Source organism: Bactrocera neohumeralis, chromosome 4, assembly GCF_024586455.1.
Source record: "Bactrocera neohumeralis isolate Rockhampton chromosome 4, APGP_CSIRO_Bneo_wtdbg2-racon-allhic-juicebox.fasta_v2, whole genome shotgun sequence".
NCBI classification, from domain to species: Eukaryota; Metazoa; Arthropoda; class Insecta; order Diptera; family Tephritidae; genus Bactrocera; species Bactrocera neohumeralis.
The window spans coordinates 89,386,092-89,414,024 of record NC_065921.1 but is presented as its reverse complement, the minus strand read 5'-3'; the positions used below and the strand labels follow the sequence as shown (position 1 = coordinate 89,414,024).

Genomic DNA, 27,933 nt, shown 5'->3' with positions numbered 1-27,933 from the left:
ATGGCAGTCATAGCTGTCCGACGCAGCCCTCTCACCCCACCCGACTCATTTGTTGTTAACTGCCGCACATGCAGCGCCTTGTTGCATTGTCTGCTGCGGCGCTTTACCCTTTTCCTGCTGTGGCGATTCGTAAGTCCAATTCATTTGCGACTCCTCGTCTCACAGCAACGTCTTGTTGCTTTCTTGTTACTGGCGAGCTTCTGCTCGATTTTGTTACTATTGTTGTTGGACAAATTATCCAAATGCAACGCGTTTGACTGTGTGTGTGCATATTTTTTATTAAGCACATATGAGCCGTTCGTTGGTAGTCGTAGCTCCATTATCCAAGCACCCGACCGCACTACTTGGAGTCGTCTAATTCTGTCAATTTCGTGGCAGCCAACAGCGTTTCAGTTGCAGCCCCGGCCTCTTCTTGTAACTGCTCCGCTTGGGCTTCTGGTTCGTTTGTAAGACTTTATGCCGCACTGAACAATGACATTATGATCTTCACCCCGTCCGCTGCAGGGCCCTCACTTTTGTTGTAGGTGCTGTAGCCGTATCTTTTCCCTCTAAGTCTTCACAATTATTTGCAAGCTCGATTCCTGGTGTTGCCCTTTTTGGGTGGTTTGTTCTGATGGAGGCGCTCATTTGCACTCACTCGCATACTTGGTTGCCCTTGGTGCTCCGGCTCGCTTTCGTCCATTTCTGCAGTCATTAGTAATTATCATTGCAGTTGAAGTGGAATTTAATTTCGTTAGCTTAAGTCCTCACATGCAGGCATGTCACTTATATTTTGTTTATGAGTAAGCTTCGTATATATGTACATTCTGCTAATGACAGCGAATTTACATTCAAATAGAGATTTGCTATACTTTATATAAGGGGTTTGTAGTGAGGTATTTTGTGTCATATGAGGCCCATAAGGCCAGAATGGTTAAAAGAACAATCTTTCTCTACATTCTCTTAGGTATCTCCTATCATGTTAAGGATCCCGAAAAAACATGTTGTAAACTCATCGAATCCTTTTAAAATTTTGAGGAAAAAATATTCAAATAGACACTTCTTTGAATTTCTTAAAATTACACTATAGTTTTCTTGCTATGTAGGAACGCCAGAACTCAGTTGCGCTTTCGCTCTCAAAATTATTTTTTCATTCTCGTAAGTAATCACTGATATTTTCGTGATCAAAACAGTTGATGATTTTGTATTTGATTTAGGAAGTCTTTGTGCTGAATTTTGAGCCTAGGTATCCCGAAAGACCGTGGTAAGATCGCTCGATATCTCGATACCTCATTTCTCAAAAAGAAGCACTTACTACGTACCCACAAAACTTGTTTGGATAGCCTGATCTAGTAAAAATTCACACCATCACTAGGATTCTGACGTTTTCCTATTCTTCTTTAGTTCCCTTATACATATTTTGATATATGTATCTCCGGTTAATCTACTGGATCTCAACATAGAGAGTGTTTAGGCAGTCTTTATGCAGAATGAGCATAGGAACTTTACCTGGGAGACTATAGTGAAATCGCTCGACACCTGGAGCATTCTCCTTTCACAGAAACAACCTAAAAAACGGGTGTAGATAGGATAACCTAGTAAAAGCTTGCCTATTACTCGGACTCTAATATTTTCCCACTCTACTTCAGTTCCCTTAAACTTATATATCAATACATATCTTCAGTTAGCTTACTGGACCTCAACAAAGGTTCCGTTTAAGCAGTCTTTATGAAGAATTTTCAGCCAAGTCATATTACCCAGATGACCATGGTAAGATCGTTTGACACCTGGAGTATTCTACTTCCATATAAATAAGCCACAAAACTGGTTTGGATAGGATAACCTAGTAATAGGTTACCTTTCACTTGGACTCTCATATTTTCCTACTCTACCTCAGTTCCCTTATACATTTACATCTAATATATTATTATACATATATCCGCTGTTAGCTTACTGGACCTCAACATAGGGACTGCTTCCCTAATTTTCCTACAGAATTTTCGAATAGCAGATAAATGAAACAACAAAGAGCACATGGTTGCAACCTAACAGCCAACGGAGCGAAGTAAGCGAAGCCACAACAAAACTAAATCATTTGTACACTACAACAGTACCACAACAACAACACTGCCAACAACATTTACACCACACAACACAACACAACATGCCGTTGAACTAATTGTCGAGACGAGTGGAGCAGAGCAAGACAGCGCCACGGCATAATGCAATTGCAACATGAATTTTATGAATGTTTATGTTTGTTGGCAACAACAATAGCCATAACCAATGCCCACAATGGGCGCAGCATAAACAACTACTTGAGGAGAGCACATATTTACACCGTGATGCTGCTTGAGAGAGTCGGGCTCGGCCTCGGACGATGCCAAAGTGGACAGACGGGTATTTGGACGAACGGCGTGTGTGTCCACATCGAACCATTATTTTGCATGAGACTCTGCGAAGGAGTCGACGACGAGCGGGCGGTGTTTGCAGAATTAGGCGAAGACGTCGAATGCGACGAATGGAATGATTAAAGCCTTGAAGAAACATAACAAAATTAGTTGTTGGCACAAGCTTGGCTCCACGCGTAGCTGAGACGAGCCGACGGTTGAGACGTGTGGTCCACTAGACGGATGGCTGTTTAGATGGGTTGAATGCAAAGAAGGCTCTAAGCAGTTGGCTTATAAATTTGCAGTAACGTTAATTTCAAATTTAGAGCTCGACAAATGACAATAACAGCAACAAGAGCAAGCATCTCAGCCAAGCTGCCAACACAAACAAGCTGCGAGCTGAGTAGGAAAACGTACGAGCTATGCGCGAGGGGGTTGGTACGCAGTGTTGCAAGGTAAGTTAGTTGCCGTTGCCGGATAGATGAAGTAAAAGACTGCCGCAGGGCGCGTGCTAAATTCACAACGGACGCTGGACGCAAGAATGCACTGGCAGAGGCGAATAGACGGACGAACGAATATGCGGACGAGAAAGTCAGTTAGGCAGCAGACAGCGAGCCAGTAGGCAACAATGACAGCAATATGGTGAAGGTGGCATGGAGTCGAATAACATAAATTAGAGCGAAGTGGTGGCGTTTGCGACCCGCGCAGCACACACATACTACGGAGCGTGCGGCTCGACGGCAGCGAACGGTCAAGCTGGCGGACGGGACAAGAGCTGGCAGTGACAACACAGGCGGCCGATCGGATGCCACGAATGCTTTTGGTCGCCGTTCGGTAGGTGAGCCAACAAAAATGACTGGAGTGACAAACGTTTAACGGTAATCTTTAATGTTGTTACCAAAGTTGGTTTTGTTGTTCGGCTAATGCGCTTTGTGTTCCTTCTTAATTTGTGGCGGCCGCTATGCGAGTGCCGCTGGCAACACGAAAACGAAATAAAATGCATATTTTTCTTGGCCTAACTCCCGCCAGAGGATGGCGAAAACAAAATAAAATCATTGCAATTTGTGCTGGTTAAGAGCACCGAAGTCGCTGAAGCCAAATATGGAAAGTCTTTGAACACTTAAAATTAGCGATAAGACAAATCTGACACCTAGCAAAGTGGCAAAGAGAAAAATTAGTGAAAATCTATTTCCATGTGCACTTTGTGGGCAACGCAACCGTCTCCAAGTCCGCACAGCAAGTAGTATGGGAGACGCGGGAGTGCAGAACCACCCGACCTACCACAACAAATCGCCGCGCATCAAAGTCACAAGGAAGCACAATAAAACAGCAAACTGCAAAGCGCACTAAATCGCCGCGAAGAAGACAAAGCGCAGTCAAGTCTGCTCATGCCAAAGGCGATCGATGAACAACAACAAACCACCAAATTGACGATGTGCTGTTCAATTGTCTGGGCCAACTCAGCTCGAGTCAAGAAGCAGCGGGTGAGGTGTGGGGGTCCACACAGCTGAGCCAACAAGTGGCCATCAAGTCACTACGCCGCCAGCATAGAGGCATAGCGCAGTAGAAGTGAGGGCATGCCGACATTTGCCAAGTTGCAGGGAGCCTCTGCTTGCTGCATGGCATTCTGAGGCTGTTGCTGTTGGTAGCGCAGGCAATGAGTCGGTTTGGACTATGAGTATCGGATAACCTCATTGACCAAACGCATTCGAGGAACATCAAATGTGAATTAGTGCAACTACAAGTTGCATACGCGACCGAGGAAACCAAAAGGTAGCAGTGAAATAGGCAAACTGCAGACGGACACACTGGAAGACGAACAGCGGCTACAGCCATGTAGATGCATAATAATTCGGAGCAAGCATAATTTAAACTTATTCCGTGTTTACACACACTCACACACATACAGGCGCATGTATATTTACACATATGAAGGAAATTAATGCAGCCGCGGGGAGGATGAGTCAGCGTTGTTTTGGGCGGAGTGAGGCGGAGTCGGCATCGACGGAGAAACAGTTCAATGGCTTCGCTATTCGGAGAATGCTGTCGTGGATGTAGTCAATAATATTTATTTAAAATAAGTAGATGTGCCGTTGCAGGATGTCTACAGTCAGACAGTGTGGCTGTGGCTAGCTGGACACGGCAGCTCAGCCGTCAGTGTACCAACATATTAGAGAAATTGGAGTTTTTTGGCGGTGTAGTAGCGCTGAGATGATGATGACCTAGGCAAGAAGCTGCAATATGTTGTAGAGAGAGTACTGAACCCCATTAATTCTCTGTTAGTGTCGGAAGCGATGATTGACATTTTGGCAAATGTCGAGTTGTCTTTGGAAATGTTGATTTTGTGCCGAGCAATAATGCTGCCTTTGTTTGATGTTGTGCGAAGTTTCTCATACCATTTTGTGGTGGGTGTCCAGCTAATGGCAGTCCGAAAGTCTAATGAGTATTTTCTGAAATTATTTTGATACAAATTGGTCTGCCGAAGTGCCATCGTCAATTGCAATAACGATTCTTTAAGGGGTGGCAACGTACTTCTCTAGGGCAGCCGAAAAATCTAAGTATAAAAAAAAACGTTTCTATGACATTCGAAATGGACCAGGACTTCTGTTCGGCCAATGCTGTCCATTAAGCCCCATTCCTCGAAATTACTTCAGGAACGTTTTCTGACGCTACAAAAACAACAACAACTACCTAAGTATAAAAGAGTTAAAGCACCAGGCTGCTTCTTACTGAGAAATTACTCCAAGTCATAGTCCAAATGCTAAAGTTTTGGTTTTTCCATCTACAATAATCGTTGTGATTTACGTGAGTACCTACCGGCGATGGCCTAACCTCACATTGCGCATAGATCAATACAAGGCGTTTTTAACAGCGTCCCAAGTAATAAATGTTTTTTGCACGTATTTTTTAGTTCCAAATGGTCAGGTGGAAGGGATACCATTTCCACCTTTAGTCGGGTTTGAGGCCGATCTAAAACTTCTACCGTGCTGTGGGTCCGGCATCCGGTCACTTGAATTTTTCAATCCCACCTGCCTTTAGGTTCAAACCTCAGCCACCACGAATCTCCTCAAAGCGCCAAACCCAATTAGCAGATTGGAACGAACTGAAAGGACTAACTGCTCCTCGAGGTACCATACTTAAGTCCCCGGTCAGACTTTGTAGCTTTTGCTACCACCAGCTGAGAGCCGCACAACTCAATGACTGGTGACATTTATCGCTTTAACTTCAAATGTCTTTCCATTAGAAGGAATCTCATTCGAAGTCTATAATAGCATTTCAGGCAGAGTATTATAGCAATACTTGTGACAAGAACTGTGCTGAAATTTCTAGGCAGGCCAAAAATACAAACATAGCGCTTATGGATTTTAGTCACCTCTTACGACAGGCATACCTTATCGCGGGTAAATTCTACCGCCTGCCCGCTGGGTGAATTCTCATCTATAGTCTTAGCTAATCAGAGTCACGGCTGCTCCTCATAAACTTCATTGTGCGGCGTTACAACATTTCGTTGATTTTACACCACAAACTGTCTTTCGTTGGATGTAAGTCATTTATAGGAGAATGTGCTAAGCGACTTTCAATGACGAAATTCCGATGCTGTGAGTCTCACTGACTGAGTAGAGATTCACAGGTCGGATGTTTGGTCTTTGAATATTACCTTGCGTTGTCCCAATTATGTTAAGTTTTATATATTTTAAAACAAGAATGAATAAAATTACGTTTCCCTGCTTTTTTGATAGAATAGTTGGAGAAAGGAGGTTGTATCATGGACACTTTCACCGTCTCATCTTAGCACATGGTCACTGACTCTTCTAGAAATTTCGCTTTAAGGGGTTAAATGGACTTACGGGTTTCAAATAATCGACTTTTTTTATTATCTTATTAAGTTCTACAACACTTCTAGCATACTGTCTTAAATTTCCAAATTGATCTGAGTAATATTTTCGGAGTTTGATCTGAGTTCTCAAGGCTGTAGAGAACTTGTGCGCTCGAGGCTAGCAAGGCTAAATGCGCCGACTTTAAAAGCGTTTTTCTCGAGACTGTGTTTTCAAAGTTGGTTGCTGGGATTTCTCAAGAACTATTCATTGTTGAGAAGATGCTGGTTTTTTTACCAGAAGAAACCCATGTAACCCCTTAAAGGTTCGGCGAGACAACCACTTAGTCTACCATCGCTTCTGATTTGTGAGAGCTTAACACAAACTTTAAAATCCGCCCCTTCCATTCCCCGCATTAAATATATCACCAAACCCACCCTTCAATCCCATTCCATCCATTCCACGACCACTCTTGCCCTTTTTAATTTAAAATCATTAAAATTGAAATTACCAAAAGTGATTTTTTGTTTGCATACGCAAAATCGGGACCCTCATACACCCATGCGCATATGTGGCAAGCAAATAGTTCTAAGTCCGCTAATGCTGATATGTGTATCTAATGGAAATCAATATCGTTTTTTATGCCAACAGTCTCCGCATTGCCACCGGGTTTTCCGATTACCAATTGATTATGCTCGAATGTCGCTTATTTTCTAATTATAACAAAGAGCATAACACACATGTGTTGCCTCGCATGTGTGCGTGTGTGTGAGTGTGTGTCCAAAGTGCATTTGTCATTTATGCATTTGCCGACACTGACAGCGCTACCCCGCGCGCCACGCGACCCGCAAAGGCTACACCGACATTTTTTATCAGCGATACGCAACCCTTCTTGCAACCAATATTTTTTCGTGTAATTAGTGTGGAAGCGACACGGCGCAGCGCACAACAACAAATCATTAATGGCCATAAGTAGAGGGAAAGCAATAAAAATAGAAACAATGGGGGTGGAATGTGCATGTGTGCATGTGTGCACATACGCGGATTAAAAAATAGTGGTTGAAAATGTTGCGAAACATTAAGTGGCCACATACATATGTATGTGTGTGTGTGTATATATCCGCGTGTGTGGATTTGTTGCAAAAAGTGCGAAAAGTCAAAAAGGGAAACAAAAGTACAGCGAACGCAATTGTAAAAAATTATGAAAATTATAAAATTGATTATAGTTTTTCGCACTCCAATTATTTGCTCTTATTGCGCGCCAAACGGATTTGGCACCTCACATACGCCGGCAGCGAGCGCCAACATACGCCGTGAGAGCGAAATAAACAAAAGGGGAGCGCAGCTTTCACACGCGCACAGCAGAGACTCCACAAGCGCCAACGGCTGCGTTGGCATCCAGCAAGAAGACTGAATTTGAGCAACTGCCGCGTTTATTTGCTCTTTAGCTCGCTCTCTCTCTCTCTTTCGCTACTGCCGCGCCAAGTCTTCGTTAAGCTGGCGCAGTGATAGTTCCCCACTCTTGCACGCTGCCTGTTTAGTGAGTTATTTGGGGCTGTGGCAACAACAATGTTGTACACAGTTAATGAGCGCCTCACACGCACACACACACACATGCCGGCGCAGCTCTCGTTGTGGGAGCGCCCCATTTGTATATTAGCGCGCTGCACAACCGCCTCAATTAATGACGTCATTATGTTTTTTTCGTATTTTTGCCGTTAGTTCGCTCTCGCACGCATTCGCTCGCTCTCAGCTAAGCTAACACAGCTGTTGGCCGTTCTTAGCGGAGAGAGCGCATCGCTAGCAGCAGCGGCGTAGAGTGGGTGGTTTGTTGGTCTGCTGTTGGCCGGCGGCTGCGCTTCCACCACCAACACCAGCGCCGCCCGCCCGAACGTGCGTCTTGTCGTAGTCGCGCCGAAATTCATTCTTCGGCAGCGTTGTATTTTGCTTTACTTTGTTTGCCGCCTGCCGTTGCTCATTCGTTCGACACGGGCATTTGCATTCGGTTGTGTTCGTTTTGCTGTGTGGCAAGCACTAAGCAGCGCGGCGACGTCGTTATCGCACACACAAAACAGCAACAACTCGTGGCAGCGGAGACTTCGTTGGCACGTTGTTCGTTTTGCTTGCCAGCGCTCGTTCGTTCGGCTGGCTGTCGTGCCTGCTGCTCGTTTTTTAACTGCTGTCATATTAATGTGGTTGCTTTTAATTGTTGTTGTTGTCCACTTAACGTGTTTGTTGTAAGTCGAAATGTTGTATGCATGTGTGCGCGCTGATTTAATTGTTGTTATTAGTGTTGTTGCTGTTAGCGCTGCCAACGCGTTGCTGGCGTTTCTTTTGGGGGGTCCACGGCAGCGTAGCGGCAGCGCGCGTCGGCCGACAGGCAGCAAGCGGGCACAGGCGGCCTGCGAGTTGGCAGCGCTGCTCAGTCTTTAGACGGCGCTCTGCCTGCTCGTACGACTCGCACGGACGACTCTTGAAGCCATCGCTGAACTGTGAATACATTTGGAACTCGCATGTGAACCGATTACCATCTCGGCGTAGCGAGCTCAAAATTAAACAGCTAGTAATTGCATAAGTAGCATAATTAAATATTTTGTTGTGCGGCAAGTTGAGGCAAGTCGCCTGTGTCTGTGTGTGTGATGAAGTAGTGTTTAGTGGAACATATTGGCGCTGCAATATTCCTGTGATGCGGTGCGCGTGTTTTTAATAAGTGACAATTTGAATTTTTAAGCCATACCGCGCGACCGTTACAACTGTTTTGGCGTTGCAAGTGCAGTTTAAGCGTGTGTTTGTACGTGTGTGTGTGTTTGAGCCGAGCTTTGTTTTGCATGTCGACGCCGTTAAATTTGTTGCGAGTACACTCAAAAAAGCGTGCATTAAATATTAATAGCTCCAAACAACAACAATAACAATAACGATCACACGTTGCACGCCAACAAACAGCCACTTAGCGCCAACTTTTGCTACCAATTCGAACTAACAACAATTTAGCAACAAAAAAACAACAACAAATAAGACGCAAACACAAAAAATCGCTCCAACAATCGCCAACAACAACAGTAACAGCACCGTTACGTTACGATCACAGCAATCGCCGTGATTAATTGCATGTGGCAGTTGAAAGTGATTGATAAATTGCAGCAATGCGATAGCCGTGTTGTTGCCGCTGCCATACTTGCCACTAATAACGCCAGCGCTGCCTGAGATGTTGCCGCGGAGGCGCACAGGTAGCCAACAGCAATGCGTTTCGCCAAAAATAGCAGGCAACGAATTTTTTTAAAACGAAGAAATTTATAAATTTAATTTGTGTGCATGTGGCGGAAAATTTTAAAATACAAAAACAGCAACAACAAAGAGCAAGTAATATTATTAAAAACAAAACGGAAAGCGCGCAACACAACAAATGTGAGTAATAGCAATTATCTGGTGCACCAACGCATTTTTGGAGCCGAGAAAGTGACCGCATTTTAATGAGACAAGCAGCGCCCCACTCGGCCAGTGCCACAGCGCAAGGATAAACGAAAATGCCAAAAGTTGCAAAGTGAAATTTTTTGAAATTAAACAGTGTGCGCTAATTAGCGCTGTGCGTAATATAGTTTTCGAAAACAAAAACAACAAAGTGCGAGCAAGAAAGTTGGAAATAAACAATTTTTGTCGCGTCATGGTGAACTAATGCAAAAACAACAAGTGCGCTAAAAAATAAAAGTAATATTTAGTAATATTATGAATATTCAAGATTTGTATAATAAAATAATTACACTTTAAAAAGATTTTCAAGAAATAATTTTAAACTTTTTGCAATAAAAGCTACGAAAACCAATCTCCGCTGAACAGTTTTATCCTGAAAAATATGCAAAAGTATGCCGAAAATCTCCAATTTCATTAAAAACATCAAGTCGAGGTAAGTTTTTTTGAATATAATGTTTCAGCGTTATTTAAATTTTATAATCAAGCGCAGTATTGAGCTGGGTTGCAAGCCATGTTAAAAAGAAATGATGAAATCAACATTTAAATATATTAATTAATAAATAAAATAATTAAAATAATTTTTATTCCAAAAAACGGATAAAAATTTAGGTTAGGTTATGGTTAGGTTAAACAGATAGGTCAGTACGCCTCGCATAGACCAGTTTTTCCTTTGCGATACCAGATGGAGTTCCGTTCCTAGGCCCAAAAGAAATAGTCATCTTTTAGGATGCTTGCGCTTGACACGAATTTAACAGACAGATGCGAATTTTAACAGGATTGAAAAATAAAAAAAGAAACATTCTAATACTAAGCTTGAAATTGAGATAAAAAATATAATTTGTTCTAGATTCTTGCGCGTTTGCGCACTTCATGCTACTCAAAAAAATTATATTTTTGATTTTAAATCACACATCCGTGATTAAAAAATAAAAAAGTGTTTATCTCAATTAAAAAATAAAAAGATTAATTCCATCATAAGAATTAAAAGATAACAATTTAATTTTCGATACAAAAATTTTTGAACAAAAAAAATCGCAAAATGAGGTCAACATCGGTATTAAAATAAAAATGATTTTCAATACAAATTTTTTGATAAAAAAATTCGCAACCCTGGTATTGAGCTTTGGCCTTGGTCTTTTCCTTACAAATTTAAGATACTTCAATATTTAAGTAAGCTCGGTGCATAATAGTTGAAAACATTAGAGTGTTCCTAACTGAAATTTTAAATTTTGAAAAATGTTGCAGAAACAGAATTTTTGAAATGAATTTTAACATTTATTAATAATTTCAAATGGCATGAGTGAATGCTTTCCAGTATATCGTTGAGATTTTAATTGCTTACGATTCCCTACGTCATATTGCATATATGTGACCTGGTCTACGAAAAGGGGCTAACGTGCTAAAACTAGTTTTCTGGGAAAAGCTGTTAAAAATAATCGTCAGTTTCTCGTTATCTCATTAATTGTTCTCCTTTTTTTTGACACCTAAGCCCTTTTTCGTAGACCAGGTCCCATATAGTATGTTGTAAAATATTTTCAGCTTACGCTGACAGGTATAACCAATATATAACCAAACCTCAACTTTTTTTCAACATTTGTGGTTTCTATTGTATCGTTTTGAAAAGTGAGGTTACATTATTTTGCATTTTAGGTGAAGATATAAAGGGACAATTATGTTATTTATAAAATATTTAGTTTGAAAAGTACGAGCTAAACATTTTACTCTTATAATTAAAGTATTACATACTACTGTAATCAAATTGAAAGGTGAATTTTGTCCATTTCATCTCCTTCAAAGTAATCCCCTCCAGCTGCAATACGCCAACTAATTTTCCAATCATTATGGCACTTGGAAAAATCCTCCGTCGTGATGGCGATCAGAGCCTTCTTCGATTCAGCTTTTATATCCTCAATTGAGTCTAAACGGTTTCCTTGGAGTGGTCATGTGAATTTGCTGAATAGCCAGAAGTTATACGAAGGTAAATCAGGCGAATGTGGTGGTTGCGGCACGATATTAGTTGAAAATGTGGCGAAATGATCACGAATAACCAATGCAGTATGAGATGGTGTATTATCGCACTTATTTGTTCAATAAATTCAGACATAGTAGAAATCGAAGAATTCACTTTTAGAAATTTAGGATAGATGTCACTAACATTACTACCAACTTACAGAAAAAAAATTTACCGATTCGAAAAATACGCGAAGTATCACAGTAGTATAACAAATTTTTAAAACGCCAAAAAAATATAAAGGAATTTTGAATTTTTGGTTTTACATATCACTGACATTTAAAACCATAACTTAAAATAAACCATGAATTTCAAAATTTATTTTTTTTAATTAATGAATAATGAGTAAATGAACGAAATCTCCGATGGTGCTTTAAACAAAGGTCCTCCACTGTTGAAGTGATTCCGAACTACTTCGAGAATGAAACCTACAAATAATAGATTCGAGTTAAGCTACAAAATATACTCCGTACCATGACCTTCAATCAACAAAAAAGAGCAAAAAATTTAGGAAATGAAAAATTAAAAATAAATAGGTTTTTTCAAAATTTCACACTTTTTGAAAACTGAATGCCAAATTTTTTTCATTTTGAATATTTACAATTTTCTTAAAAGTCCTAAATTTATTGCATACGCGAGTCACCGATCGCTTCCACCGCCATTGATAGAATATGTTCCGATTTTTCCGATTTCCAAACTTCAATTTTAGGCTTTTATCATTACGGAGAGCAATGGAATGGAAATCATGAAGCGCTGTGAGATGTCTCACGCTTTTAAAGAATGCAAGGTGGTATGAGGTCTTGAAAATTTACCCTTATTATTTTCTATCCATTGCGAACTACAAAAACTACAAGAGATTGGTAACGAATAGTAATCTCTAGATCGAGTACAAACCAAAGTTCTAGTTGCGTACATACTATAAAAGATCAGCTTAACGAGCTGAATTGATTTAGTCATGTTCGTCTCTCCGTCTGTTTGCATACACGCGAACTAGTCCATCAGTTTTTGAGATATCGAAATGAGATTTTGCAAACGTTCTTTTCTCCTAAAGTAGCTCTTTATTTGCCGGAGCCGCCGATATCGGATCACTATAGCATATAGCCGCCATACAAACTGAACTATCGGAATCAAGTTCCTGTAAGGGATTTTTTTCATTTGACGAGGCATCTTCACACAATTTGGCACAACTTATTTTCTAAAGCATCGCTACAATCTCTGAAGAAATCTTTCAGTTCAGACCATTATAGCACATAGCTGCCATACAAACTGAACGATCGATATTAAGTGGTTGTATGTAAAACTTTTTTATTTGACGAGATTTCTTCACGAAGTTTGGTACAAGTTATTATCTAAGATAACGATGCTATCTCTAAAGAAATTGATTCGATCGGAATACTAAAGCATATAGCTGCCATACAAACGGAACGAGCCAACTCAAGACCTCATATGGAAAACCTTATTGTTTGAAGAGATATCTTAACAAATTTTGGTATGGATTATTCTCTATTGCAATAATTCAATCTCTGGCAAAATTGTTCAGATCGAGTAAATATAGCATATAGCTACCGTACAAACGGAACATTCAAATTTCTTCTAAGGTTTGTAAAGGGTATGTAAAGGGTAGCTTCAGTGCAAACGAAATTAATAGTTTTCTTGTTTTTGTTTTTAATTACATATGTTATTTGTCGAAAGAATCTTAACCAAAAACTAGCGCTAATTATTACACAATTTTATTTAGATATTTAATTTTGAAGTTGTATTTCTTGGCGTTCACCAAACCGCAGCTTAACTTGTTGCGAAAATATGAAAAGTGAATGAAAACTTCAAATTCAGTTTCAAATGCAAATTAATTACGGTAATTACCGTGAAAAATGGCCGCTGTTTGAGCGTCGTGAGTCAATGAACAGCAAATTTAATACTTTTTCATACAAAAGTTGCTGGCAGCTCGAAAATATGCTCGGCGCTGTTTACACTTGTAATTAATTTCGCAATTTGCTATAAAAATGCAATTCGCATGCAAAGCGCGCTAGTTGCTAAAGTGACAACTGCAACGACAACAACAACAGCAACAGCAAGAGCAGCTTAATTTACAAAGCGTCGCTTATTTTGGACGCTCCAGCATGCATGTGTGAATGTGTGAGTGTGCATTTAGATTTATTTGCATGTGTTTGTTTAGTTTTCAAAGTTGAAGGCCAGCCAGTGTCAGCTGAAGTCGGGTCTATTGACTTCTCACTAAGTAGCAGCGCGCTGCTTGCCGCTGTTGCCATTACACTTGCATTACTAACTTGCCGCAGCGGCAATTGTTCGGCATAATTAAGTTATAATAGAAAAAATAGAGAAAAAAGTAGTTGAAAACATATTTAGAATTACCATTTAATTTTAATTACTGTCGCTGTGTGTTGTGCTCTTTCACACACCAACGACGCAAGCGACACAGCAAATTACTTAATATGCGCGCGTGTGTGTGTGTGCGTTGCCTGAAACAAACTACATTTTGTATAATGCAAGAGTTAATCATTCTATTAATTACAATTAATGCAACTAATTATTCTAATTACAAGATTGGAGAGGCAGAAAAAGGTGCATAAAAAGCGGAAAATATACAACAATAGTAGCAATAACAAAAAACCCAATTGCATTTTAAATCTAATATGTAATAAATTGTTGCTAGAAGCTTCTTAGTTAGCATTGCCAGCCGTAACTCAATGCGCTGCAAGTGGAATTTGCACATTCGCAGCTCCGCAATCATTGATATTAAGGGCAATGCGCTAATGATTGCAGAGCGGCAAGCGGTGCGCGGCGAGCGGGCAGGCGAAAATTATACAGTTATTATTTAGCGATTACTTACACGAACGTATGTGTTCGTATGTCGCTTTGTATGTGCTGCAGGTGCTCATTAATTATTAATTAGTAAAAGCGGATTTCGATTTCCCAAGAGCGTTTGATGAATGAAAATAGAAGGTATGGAATGCTTGATTTCCAAGCATTTGCAATTTAAATTAGGACACCCTCGCATTAATGCGATAATTACCCGGGTTTTACACCATTTATTAGTTCCTGTTGCAAGTTGTTCGCACTTAGTAAGAAGCACGTACGTAAGTAATATTCATGAAGCATGCTTTTGGTCGGAATGAAAACGATTATCGATAACTGTGGCAGCTGCAAAGAATAACTGAAATTGAAATGTTTAATTTTTGATGGCGATGATGGCAGCATATAGTATTTTTTAGGTGATTCAATTTGTTTGAACCCCCCGCACCCGATACATCTTTAGTTGGAATGAAAAAACTGAAGTTGTCAGCTACTTATCTCTACCTAAAATGTAAATTAGCGTATCACCAAAACGGTCGAAATTGAGTTTTTTATTGCCCATATTTCACTTCATCAGTTTAGATATATATAACATAAAATTTTGAGCTGCAGCTGTCAGATATAACCACTATATAACCATTATATAAGCAATTTATAACCATTATATAACCAATATATAACCATTTTATAACCAAAACTAAAATTTTGGTTCAATTTGAATGGTTTCTATTGTTTCGTTTTTTCTACGCCTGTAAACTTATGAAAAGTGATTTTACGTTATTTTGCATTTTAGGTGACGATATATTGACATTTTTTGAACTGTGTTTATTGAAAGCGTTAAAAGAAACTACCGACCTTTGAAAGCGTTCAAAACATAGATTTAGTCGGAATTCGTTTATAAAATTTGTACGCTAAGGGGCGCTTGAGAATTTAGGATAGCTTAGGTTGGTCAAACCGCTTTCGCTCCTTCAGCGAATTTTGTTTTATCTCTTCCACTGACTGAAAACGGGTTCAACGGAGCTTCAATTTCAGCTTGGGGAACAAGAAAAATCACACGAAAGTAAATCTGGTGAATACGGTGATTGATCGATGGTATTCATTGCGGTTTTGGCTTTTAATACGGTCACAATCGTGGCTTGCTGCGATGGTGTGTTATCATCGTGTAAAATCCATGAATTGTTCTTACACAATTCCGGCCGATTTCGACGGATATTCACACGCAAACGTCCCAAAATGGCCAAATGGAACTCTTAATTGAGCGTCTGTCCCACCGGATCAAATTCATGAATATCGAATAAAACATGGGGTATCACCTTGATTTTTGAGCGGCTTTGGCTCGTTTTTTCCCTCCATTCCGATGATTGTTGACTGGTTTGCATGTCAAACTCATAAACCCATATCTTAACGGCAGTTATAATGCTCTTTATATTACAAATGTGTGATCAATTCGCATTTCGCATTTTCAAACATATTCAAAGAGATTTGTTTACGGGATTCTTTTTGAGAAAAAGTCAGCTTTATCGAGCAAGAACGCTTTGTATACCCAAAATATCCGCCAAAATCATTTGAACGCACCCGCGAGAGATGTCGAGCTCACTTGTAGTCTCTCTAACACTTGTCTGACAATTTTCAAACACCATATTCTTAACTTTTTTAATATTTTCATTAGTTATATAGCCACTCTACCTACCTTATATAATAACTAGATTGAAGAACTTACAAAAATTGTATTAGGCGCGAACTTTCAAAAGCGATGAAACGCCAATCCCAAGGAAATCTACTTAATTGGACGAAATTAAGCGTCTCAGCGGGACTTCGCTCACAGTTCGAAGTCGGCCGTTCCAATGACGTTATCCGAGTTCAATAAAAAGTCGCAAATTATCTTTTAATTACCGCTGCTTTCTGCTCATATTTCACCGTAATTACAATTAATCAAATCATCTTATATGTATATCACATGTTTTATTCTAAACAAAGTCGCGCAATTTTAATGAACTCCAACTAATTCGCCACACAGGCGAGGGCGACCTCACACAGCTTGCATCATTGCCACATAAATGCACTCGAGTACAAAAAAACTAAACAAAAAATTAATAATAAACACCCATTTAATATAACAAGTTGAGCCGCAATGCAGCACATTTAACAATAAAATTGCAGATGCAAAGCAAACAAAACACATGAAAGCAACAAAAAGCGCGACAACTACAAAAACTGCATAGATTAAAAAAGTGACAATAAAATGACAGCTAACAGCAGCATCAATAACACAGCCGGCCGCTAGAAATAAAGTGAGCTGACAACAATGCAAGCGAAAACGATAATCATAACATCATTAGTGGCAAGCAAAATGAGGCGGTGAGCCAACGCCACGAATGATCGCATCGCCAACAACGGCAGCGACAACTGCTCAAATGGCGGCGGAGCGGTGCAGTCGGCGCGTTGGTGGCGGCAGCAACGCGACATGGTGTAGCGCGGCGCGGTGCAGGCAAACCGCGCTGATGTGTTGCGGTATGACGCGCGGTGGGTTGGCGCAACGCAGGTGGATATGCGCTTGACTGACCGAGGGACGCGCGGCCTTTTAATCCAAATAATCACGCTAAAAGCAACAACAACAACGAGAGTAAATATGCTAAACTGATCAACGGTAATCATATGTAAATCATGCTGCAAAAAGTGGGGTGTCATATGCGCCCAGTAGGAAAACGGGCGCTGAGTTTGATGATGGAAGCAGCAAGTTTGATGATGCAATTACAAATATCTCTACTCTGATGTTAAAAAAGAGAAAAAAATGAGTTAGTTACCCCAAAATTTTTGTTAGTTTTAGGCAGTAAGCCTCAGCTTGGTGACTGTGGAAAACTTCACTTGTCAAAATTTAACGCAAAGTTGTACACTTTGTGGCCAGCAGCCTTCGAAGACTAGTTTCGTGCTTTTGATTCCTTCTTAGTGGGTTTTTGAGAACAGCAAACAAATTCTTAGCTTATTTTAAAAGGCCAAACACAATAGTTTCTCAAGAAGTGGCTTATGTGGACCTTTCGTATTTTTTCATAAAACATTAAACTTTGAAAAATAAAGACTTGATGTACTATTAAATTAAGATGTTCTATCTGACAGGTCGAAATTAAGTTCATTTTCGTGGGTTAACTTCCATTTCTCCAGTGTCTCATAGCTTTTCCTGCTGGTCGTGTTACGATTAATGCCCATAAATGCAAATGCACATAAGTACTATTAAGTATGCACTAATATACTGGCATGTGGACCTCGGTAGGTGACTCCGTTACCTCGGTAGAAACGGCAATTGCGCGTACTTAACCCCATGGCACAGATTTATTTTGGTGTTGGGGCATCATTAACATTGGGGAGGTAAAATTATCGCAACAACAAATCAACTACAAAAACAGCAATTGTAATAGCACCCTATTAACGCAAACCATATGTGTGCTTGCGCATGTGTGATTGCAATTGCGAATGCAAGCGATGTTCTCGGCAGCGGCAGCGGCAGTGACAGCGTCAACACCGGCGCTAAAACGACTCCAGTGAATGAATGAACGAAATGGATAGGCGCTGGCAGCACAGAGATTAGCAGAAGGGGATCCACACCGTCACACACCTGTGTGCTGACGTGACACCGCAAACACACACACACATACAAGTTTGCCAGCAGTTGGCAGCGCACTGGACACTTGCCTTTCGACGCCGCACAGCACCTGGGGGCTGAAGCAATAACAATATGCGCAACACGCCTCTATCCCAGCACTGCTGCCTTGGAGCCCGCACAAATCGGCAATCCGCTGCCCAGCGCGCTGGCCGGCTGTCTGTCCAGCTGGTGCTGGTGCCGGCCGATTTGATTTTCATTTCCAAAGTCAAACAATGCGAATGTTTTACAAAGTTTTGTGCAAGTGCAATGCGCCTTCGTGGTGTTGTTGGTGACGTGTGTGTATGTGGGTGATTGTGAGCGCTATGGTGTGGCCGCTCGGCGCTCGCTGTCTCTCAAGTAGGCAAAAATGAATGCATCGCCGTATTTTTATGTCGTATTTTTGTGGAAAAAGTAATCAAGCGCACAATGCGAATTATAATAATAAGCACATAATTCAAATAAAAATGCCACCCACACACATACAAACTCACACATATGTATATTTACATGTGTATGCGTAATAAAATTGATGTCATGTCACTCGTGTGCTTGTGTGTGTGTGTGTGTCCATTAAATATAGCCGCTGCAAGTAATTTGGTTTCTTGTTGTTTTTGTACTTGGATATTCTTATTTTATTCTAGTTTATTCGTCGCTTGTAAAATTAATGTTGTATTATGCATTTCTGTCGTGTTCTTTTGCCATTGTCGCTGTCAACTGCTCGTTTCTGAATTGGACAGCTGCCGCGATTTGCCGTCGGAGGCCAATAAACGGTAATTTTAAATTAATTTATATGTGATAATAAACCTTTCGCAATAAAATAAGTTTTCTGATATTACGACCACAACGCGCGGAGAAATATTTTTATATTATTCGTCATAACTTAGTTGAGATATATTTTTTTAATTTTTTTACGTTTTGAAAAAAATCTAAAATCTTTAGTATTGTAAATTCTTCCACTTCATAAACTGTACTTTTAGAAAAATTTTAGTACTTTAAGAAAAGAAAAAAGTCAACTGCAGCTGAAAACTATATACATAGTTCCTAAAAATATAGTTTGGTATGGAAGAGTTGACATTTTTTAGAATACTTTTTGATTATGCCAATTATTTGTCTAATTGGCTATCTGAATACTTTTAATATATAAGAACAAATTTTATTATACCAGTTTAAAGTATTTATACCAGCTGCATGTTCGATTCACTATCCCCCAAAGTTAGGCCAATCGAAGACAGCTGAAATCTCTGATTTTTAGAATGCAAAGCGAGTTAAATTTATTTTTACCAATTTATATAAATATTTTTCAAATTGTATTAACCCATTTCACTGACTTATATCAGCTGATTGTTCGACTAACTATCTCCCAAAGCTAGGCCAATCGAAGAATAGCTAATCTCTATTTTTAGAATGTAAAGCTAGTTTAATTTATTTATACCAATTTATAATAATTTATTTATACCAGTTATTTTTTCGGTTTACAATCCTTATATTTATACCTGTCTTTTGTTCGAGTCACAATCTTAATTTTTTTCTGTATAGGGTAAATTTTTACTATACCAAATTTTCGTTTTTTATACCAGTTTAACTTAACAATTTTACTTATTTATACCTGACAACTTTTTTTCGATGGAAAATCGAAATGTATTATACTAGTAGGGTGTTCGATTCACTAACTTTCAAAGATTGACCTACTGAAGGCAACTAAAATATAAGCGGGCTTAATTTATTTATACTACTATATAGTACGATATTTATACCAGTTGTTTTTTTCGATTCATTATCTGAATAATTTTTCTGTATAAGGTAAATTTTTATTATACCAGTTTGATGTATTTATACCAGTTTTTTGTTCTATTCACAATCTCTCAGAGATTGACCATTCTAAGACAGCTAAAGTTTATATTATTTTTTGTTGTAATATCCCTTCGAGTAATCACTGTAGCAAATTCGAAATAATTTTCCGAGAAAAAGTGCTTAAAAATAAACTGAAAGAACTGGTAGAATCAGGCGGCTAACCTTGAAAATGGCAGTAACTCTTATTAAACTATTTAAGAGTTCGATTTGAAAACGATTTTTTCAAAATTGTATACAAGTTGTGCCCCTTAATACTACATTTTCATTCAAAAATTGGTTTTGGTTTCTTTATCGTTACTTTTTCTAACTCCTAAATTATAACATTTGAAGGTTCTCCCTAAGCTATGCTATCTAATGCCGCCAACATTTCCTGCCATCAGCTACTTATTAAGTAATTGCGACTTTCGAAAACTTTCCGTTAAGTCAAAATGTATTCAAGTCACTTAAGTTATGTAAAATAAAATTAAAAAAAGAAACAATAATAATTGTTACAAGATTCAACACATGAGATCCGCAATCAATGCAGGGAGTTAGCGGACGGAAATGCCTTTTTGTAGTCGACAATAATGAGCACAGCGTTTGACGCTTTCGTCGTCGCTTATTAAATACAATACATTTTAAAAATAATTTATACCAATTTATTAACTAACTCCGTCGCTTATGAGCGCTTAGCTTAAGTACGCAGCAAATTACGACAGCAGCACAGCAGCTGAGGCTCGAAACTTAATTTACGGCGGCTGCTCGTGACGTTTTGACGTCAGCGTGTGAGCAAAAAGGGGAAACTGTTCAGTAATTGATAACTTCATTAACGGAGAAGTTGACATTCGAAATCGAAAAAAGTTGCATAAATGAATGGAGTGAGCAGATAGAACACAGATAGCCAGCTGGTGATGTGAGCGCTTGTTGCGCGCGTGATGTTGCGATGTGATGTCGCGAGGCGCTGCGCTGTGAAATTTGTATGTAAGCGTGGGTGCAGACGAGCACAAAATGCGTAAATTATCGGTAGCGGAGAATGCGTGGAATTTTAATTGCTCACATTTAAGTGCGCGCGCTGTTGTTGTTGCTTTTTCTAGACTTTTTTCTTTATTTTCTTATTGTGGCTGGCGTCGGTTAATTTAGTGAGCGATCATGCAATGTAATGTCAGCGCCCGCCTGCTCGTCTTTATGTGTGTGTCTTTATAGGCGCACATGAGCAGATACTCAAATAGGTTACAAAAACAATAAGTGTGTTTAAATTGTTTAAATGCTAATTAAAAATAAGAATTAAGTAGCACACAAAATTTAATGACAAATTGTTTTTGTAGCGTTTGTGTCTGGAATGCCTTCATTAGCATTGTGGCTTGAGAATGTTCTCGCGCCAATTAACTTGTTATGGGGTCTTTAGAGAATTGAAAGCACCTTTTGAGTGGCAGATAGTTTAGTAGACATTTTTTGGAGCTTGTGGAATTTTCCTGTAAATATTAAGTTGGTTTAAGGGGTTGCCTTGAAAGGTGCGTCAAAACGCAAATGGTCTTGTAAGCTAAGTCTGTCAGGCATCTGCTTGTTCTATTTAAGAATATATCCTCACTGATCCAGCCGTTGAAAGATTTTGGAATACACGCTAAAGAAGTGAAGCAGAAGTCGGTTTTTGGCGCTATGAGAGAGTGTTCTCAGTTATATATGTGTTGCTAATATGAGAGCGAATCATCTTGCTCCAGAAACAGACACTTAAACTCTTACCATTTATCGAAAAATTGCTAAGAAAGCTGTTGAAACATAACAGCAAAGCGCTTGGATTTATAAACAAACAACTAAGTGCTTCACCACTACAACTGCCTACTGAGAGAATGGCGAGAACTTATATTTTTCCCTCATCCAGAAATGCAGTATCTTTAGACCAAAACTCCCTGCTTAGCTGCGGCAGCTGGAGGCGGAGAGCAACAGCTTCACAAACGAATCTCCCCGGAGTACTTGAAGCGAAGCGAACGCGAGCAAACAACTTCAACCCCACATACACAAGCGCGCAAAGGCATGCACTCACGAACTCCAGCGGAGTGATGTGCGCATTCCAATGACATTTTTATGTTGGCTGGCCTTGTTGTTGCTTTTAATTGAAACGAGGCACATTAGTGCGACGTCGACGTCAGCGCGGTCGCCACTCATGCGTGTCGCGCTGCATTCGTGTGGGTGTGTAAGTTGAAAGTGATCGCGTTTTTGTGCTAAATTCTCATTTCGCTTTCGTTAAAAGCAGTAATTTTGAACATGCGATCCGAATCACAAAAAAATAATTAAAAAATAAAATGAAATACCGCGAGCGCTGAGCTCACACTTGAGAGCGTATATGCGCGCATGCAAGCGACAGCAATTTAACATTACGAAAACATTAAGCGCTGAACGCGCTGACAATTAAGTGCGGCGAAAATGAATTGAAATTGTAATTAACATTAGAATCGGAATTGGAATTAGAATTAGAAGTGAAATGCAAACACACACACACGCGCATATATGTGTGGGCAGCGGTGGCGCGCGGGAAAGTGCTGGGCAGCGCGCTTACTTAATGAAGGCAAAGCAAGCCGCCTATGCCAGCAACGGTAACACTGCTAAGCCGCATACGGCAAGCGCTCAGCGGCAATAATGATGAACGACGTCGGTAGCTAAGTATCTAATAGATCATTATCCAGCCAACACATGGCATCACTCACAGCGCGATGCGAGGCGCATGTTGACATGTGCGCGTGTGTCGCACGGAACTGCTGAACTAAACACGCTCTCTGCCGCTGACGAGATCCGCCTTCAACTAATTAAAACTTTTAATTAGCTTGTTAATTACTTAAAACGACAATTTTTTTGTTGTGCGGGAAAATGGTCCATACGAAAGTGATCGAGTCTTATTTCGCGTTTTTGATTATTTTTGACATCAGTGCCTGCTCGGGCGCCAGCGCGGCGTGCGGTTGAGCTGACACTAATTAAGAGATCGGCAGGCATTGATCTATTTAAAGTGTGAATTAATATTAAATGCCGCCGTTGTGTGTATTAAGTGAATAATATCAATGTTTGTTATTATTGTTATTGTGTGTGAAGAGGTTGTCATTGGTAATAATAAATATTATTTTAAAAATATACAGGGCTTGTCCGGAAAGTAATACGACTGAGTCGATGCGTCAGCGTTAATGCAGCGCTGCCAGCGCGATTTCCAAGCATTGAAGGCGCCACGGAAGGCATTCTCCGGAATATCGCCTCAAAATGCTTGCCTTTCATTGGCCTTTTCAGGCAGGGAAACAAAAAAGTCCGGTTGGGCCACATCAGGACTGTAGAGCGGCTGCGGTAGCGTAAAACTTGGGGTTGCCGGTTTGTCCAGGAGGAATAAAACACAGTCGCGGTGTAAGAAAATCAGTTCTATTACTTTTCCGGACAAACTTTGTATCGAAAACAAGCTCTGGATAAACTCTTCCATGAATTTATTATATCAGTTCTTTCAGTTTCCTCGAGATATATTTATTTAAGTCTTCATAACAATTGGTTACCTATCAGTTAGCTTTGTATTTCCGTAATATTCGGAACAATTAAAGTTTTTTTTAGTACCCATAGTTAAGAGCGGCTATACTGAGAATGAGCGAACGAGGAAATGAAGCGAGAGAGAATTATATAAACGATTACTTCCGCCTCAGCATGCGAGTACACACTTTTCACTAAGGCGGCTTTTAAAACACTAATAAAATCTTGCAAAAAAAAATATTGGGAAAAAAGTGAACTAAAACCCAAACGCTAAGCAAATAAAAATGAAGTCTACTTAACAAGAAATAATCAAGCGCATACATATATTAATAAAATCGCTATTAAAGTAAAATTAAGCATTTGGCATTTTATGACAAGCGTTTGGCGGCTGCAGTAAAATTGTGGCGGCTGCAAATGACGGCAGCGACACCAGTCGGTCGCCAAAGTGCGGTGGCAATTACACTTGCAGCTTAAAATAACAATAAAACAGCATGCGCAACAACAACAACAGCAACTCAGCATTTGTCCACCAAACCAAATCAAATCTGAGCGCGCGTATGGGTTAGGGGAAAGTGGCGCGGTTGGCGAGGGCGCTGCACCCGCCATCGTAAACTACTTAAACAAAATCCTCATAAAAATGCATAATTATGCGAGTTCGCGTAATCAAATGAACTGATCGCCTTGCCACATGCTTACTTTAATAAAATATATAGAGAAGCGCGCACACACACTTGCACCGGGTTGCGTTTGCGCTGATAGTTTATAAATGTCCGCGCTGCTGGCTAAGTCAACACCACTGGGCAGCTCCCCGCCAGCCGCGCGCCCACCTACACTCCCGCGGAACCATTAGCGGTGCATTACTGGCCTTAATGCCCACTCTCTTGAGATTGCCTAACTTTTTACGATTTCTTAAGCATGCAGCCGGTCATCTAGTTTAAGTGCGCCTGTGCGTGGCTTGTCGCTTATCGGTCTTGGGTTCGGTTTACACTGCCGCTAACATAATTGAAGTAATTCGGGAAATGCCGGCCCGAGCGTCGTCGAGGACTCTGTGCGCCAAAATACTGTCATTACTTTTATTAGCCACACACACACACGCACGCACACCAGCTCACATGTAAGTAATTTGTCTGTCTGCATTCTCGAAAGTTCGCTGTGATTTTACATTAATCTTAAATTAGTTTCTGTGTGCTTGGCAGCGTTCACTGAACAGCAGCCATTAACCTAATTAAATTGCAACAAAAAATGCATAAAAATTTATTAAATAACTTTGGAGTTCTTGCAGCCGAAAGCGAGTGTGTGTGTGTGTGAGCATGTGTTGCAGATGAAAGAGATTTGCAACGCGGCGCAGTTGTGAGCCGAAAGTTTTCTATTTGTTATTAAGTAGTAAAATAATTATTTCGCTTTGAAGTTGAAACAACAACAACACGCACACATACACACACATGCTCATACTGCGGCCTGCGTTCATTAGCCACTGCAATCACCTGTGCTACTTAGTGTGTGGTATTTATAACGGTGAATGGGTAATTAACTTTTTACCTCGCACTGCTCTGCAGGACCAAATGGTGGGCGGTAAGAGATATTTCTAACTTTATTAATATCTAAGCAATAATATTTCCATTAAAGCTTCACATTAGTAGATTTCTAATTCAGTCGACCCATGTGGGGCAATGTGGATAAATTTTAGTTTCTACTCGAGGCTTAACATAAGTTTTGACTCGTCAGAAGTCTAATAATTAACGAATGATTCTCTATAGCTATTTCAGACAACTGCTTAATTTAGTCTATTGACAAGTTGGTCCCACTGAATCTATCTCTAATGGCGAAAATCCCCTGCTGAACCCTCCCAGAGGGTGCCGATTGGTAATAGATATTCCGACGAAGGCAAGGGCAAGCTGGTAACAGTCCAGCTCTGTAGAAGTTGGGTGGTATCTAGCTAAAGGTCTGACTTTTTATTTGGGTGTTTGTTGTACAACGTTACTATGATTGAGGGCACGGAATGAGCTGGGTCAACGTGTCATGACACCCATGCTGAAGACCAGCCTGACTGTGGGCCCTTAAGTAGCCCAGTCTCGAACGGAACTTACGGATACCTGCCGCCCTTCGTTATAAGAAAGCCTTATTTGCGTAGTCGGGGCTATGCGCAATGGGACATACTTTCCCCTATATTCGTCGGCCAAAAACATGAACCAAATCAATAAAAACCGAAAAAAGGACATCATTTGCAACGAACTTGAAAGCAGCCAGTACAAAGACAGAAGCGAAACTTGGTCTAGGTGCAAGGAATGTCTTCAGAAAACTAGTTAAAGCTAAGCCTAGCTGACGGAGGGCAGCAATACCAGCGGCCCGATAGCCAAAGTATGGCTTTTAAGGCCGTTGATTCAGTGACCTTCCGCCAATCTATTGAGAACAGTGCAACTGCAACCTGCTAAACAATAAGGAGCTCAAGGAAGAGCTCCAATAATCCAACATTGCTAACTGACTCTGTCAAAGGTAACTTGGTAGATGCGACACAATTGGTAAATTATTAACCCACAAGATAAGAAGAATGAAACAAAAAGTGCTTGTGGAAGAAGCAACCACCGCAGCGGCACTTAAGGACGTGTATACAAGCAGCCACAGCCAAAAACCCCCGACTCACTGCGAGAAAAGCTCCAACAATTGATAAGCACAACACTAAACAGCATAAAGGCCTCAAAATACCGTAAAAATATGCTGCGTGACACTTCTAAGCGCCTGGTAGTGGCACGCGTTAAGGGCGGAAGAATGCGAAGCCACAAGCAACCCCTAACAGCGGCCAACCACCACAAAAATACGACATGGACGGCTAAAACGGCGTGGGCCCCAACTGCCGCAAGAGTGACGGGCGCCAGGTGGGAGCAGTCAACAAATTCTGTCAAAGCACTTGTAAACTCAGATTGAGCGATTGGGTGAGCCAAAGAAATGCCGACGGCATTAACGCAACGCCGCGTTGGTGGCGGCGGGTCAAGCGCTATATGCCACGCGGAAGCTACAGATTTCTTGCACAAATCTTGCCCTTTTCACGCTTGAACTTTGCGAATTTGTAATTTATTTTTTGGTGGCTTTTAATGCATGACGAATTCGTTCGGCACATTTTTGGGGGTCTTACTTAATTTTATTATTTTTTGCTTGCTTTCGCAAAAAGGGCTTTGTTATTTTTTAATTTTGGCTTTTGTTTGACTTTTCCGCCAACAACGGATTTGGGTCTATTTTGCTATTCCTTCCTTGCCGCAGTGTTTAAGGCGACAACTGCTTATCCGCTGAAAACAAGCCAAAGCAAGCCGTAGGTACACAAATCCGGCGGCCAGCAAAAAAGTGTTGACATTATAATAATAATTTTTAATTGCTTCAAAAAACACTTTTTCATACCCCGCTCATGAAAACGGGTTCGTATTTCTTTGGTCAGTTTGACTCGCGTTGGCATTAGCGCTCGCGTTCCACCCAAACTTGTTGGGATTACTTAGCATTACGTCGTGTCTGTGGCGCTGGTGGCTAAACTTTCAAGCATTGCAAAGGGTAATTAACATTATTTGGCATTTTTTCAACACACAACCCACGAAAAGCATCCCTGCGCTGCTTAACCCTGCCTTGCCCAACTCTCCTCCGCCTCCTTCCTCTGCTTGAGCACTTTCTTCCACTTTATTTGCTTGCTTGCCCAGCAAAAAGGTTGCTTCCACCATTAATTTTTTGTGGTTTTTGCATTTGGTTGCATTTTGGGTTGTTGTCTTCTGTTGCCCAGTCCTTGCAGCGCTCTCTTGCCGGTTATGCTTGTAGTGAAAAGGACTTAAGTATGTATGACGGTGCATGTGGGCGTGTGTATTAACAGCTCGATTTTTTCCGCACTCATCCGTCGTTCACATTTTTTCCGTGCGCCGTTTTGTGGGCTTACAATGAGGCTTTCCTCATTTTCTCCGTACGCTTTTCGTTTTTTCTGGGTTTGCTTGCTTTCAGTGGTTTTTTCTGTGGCTCTTTTGGCTTTCAACACCTGCCAGGGGCGTGAAATAAGTGCTTTAGATTTTCTTCATTTAACACTTAATTCTTTGGATCCCATGAAGAGGGGCGTGTTAACAGCGGAAATGAGATTTTTCCCTGCAGTTGCCAGTTGAGTTGTTAAGTACGTGTCGAAACGATTTCATTACTACAATTTAATGTTTTATTTAAAAAGCAAGAGCAATTAGAGGAAGAGAGAGAGTAAAGGCAGTGGCAACAAGAACAAGACAGAAAAGATTGCATTGTTCTATTTTTTATTGATAACTGTAATATTTTCTCAATCCCGATCTATTGTGCGAGTTTGAAGGACTAAGAACACGGGACACATCAGAGTTACTTTAAAGTGGAAACAGGGTTCTATGGTTTTTGACTTTGTTTTAAGTCAGTGTTGAGAGATAAATCTCCAAAGCAACTGTCGCAATGAAAATAACGCCATACTCAGTAATAGCCAACTGGCACTTAAAGCGATCTCAACTTGCGAGATTA

At 40.4% G+C, this 27,933-nt stretch overlaps 1 protein-coding gene across 7 annotated transcripts in view; it reads left to right on the top strand.

Moving 5' to 3' along the window:
* Positions 1–8,624: 8,624 nt before the first annotated feature.
* The window catches only part of LOC126754802 (hormone receptor 4), a 156,128-nt gene continuing 136,819 nt past the window's right edge, over positions 8,625–27,933 (top strand). For all 7 annotated transcript variants that reach the window (XM_050466934.1, XM_050466935.1, XM_050466931.1 and 4 more), the window contains exon 1: positions 8,625–10,085. The gene's annotated coding sequence lies outside the window, so the exon portion shown is untranslated. The remainder of the gene's footprint in view (positions 10,086–27,933) is intronic.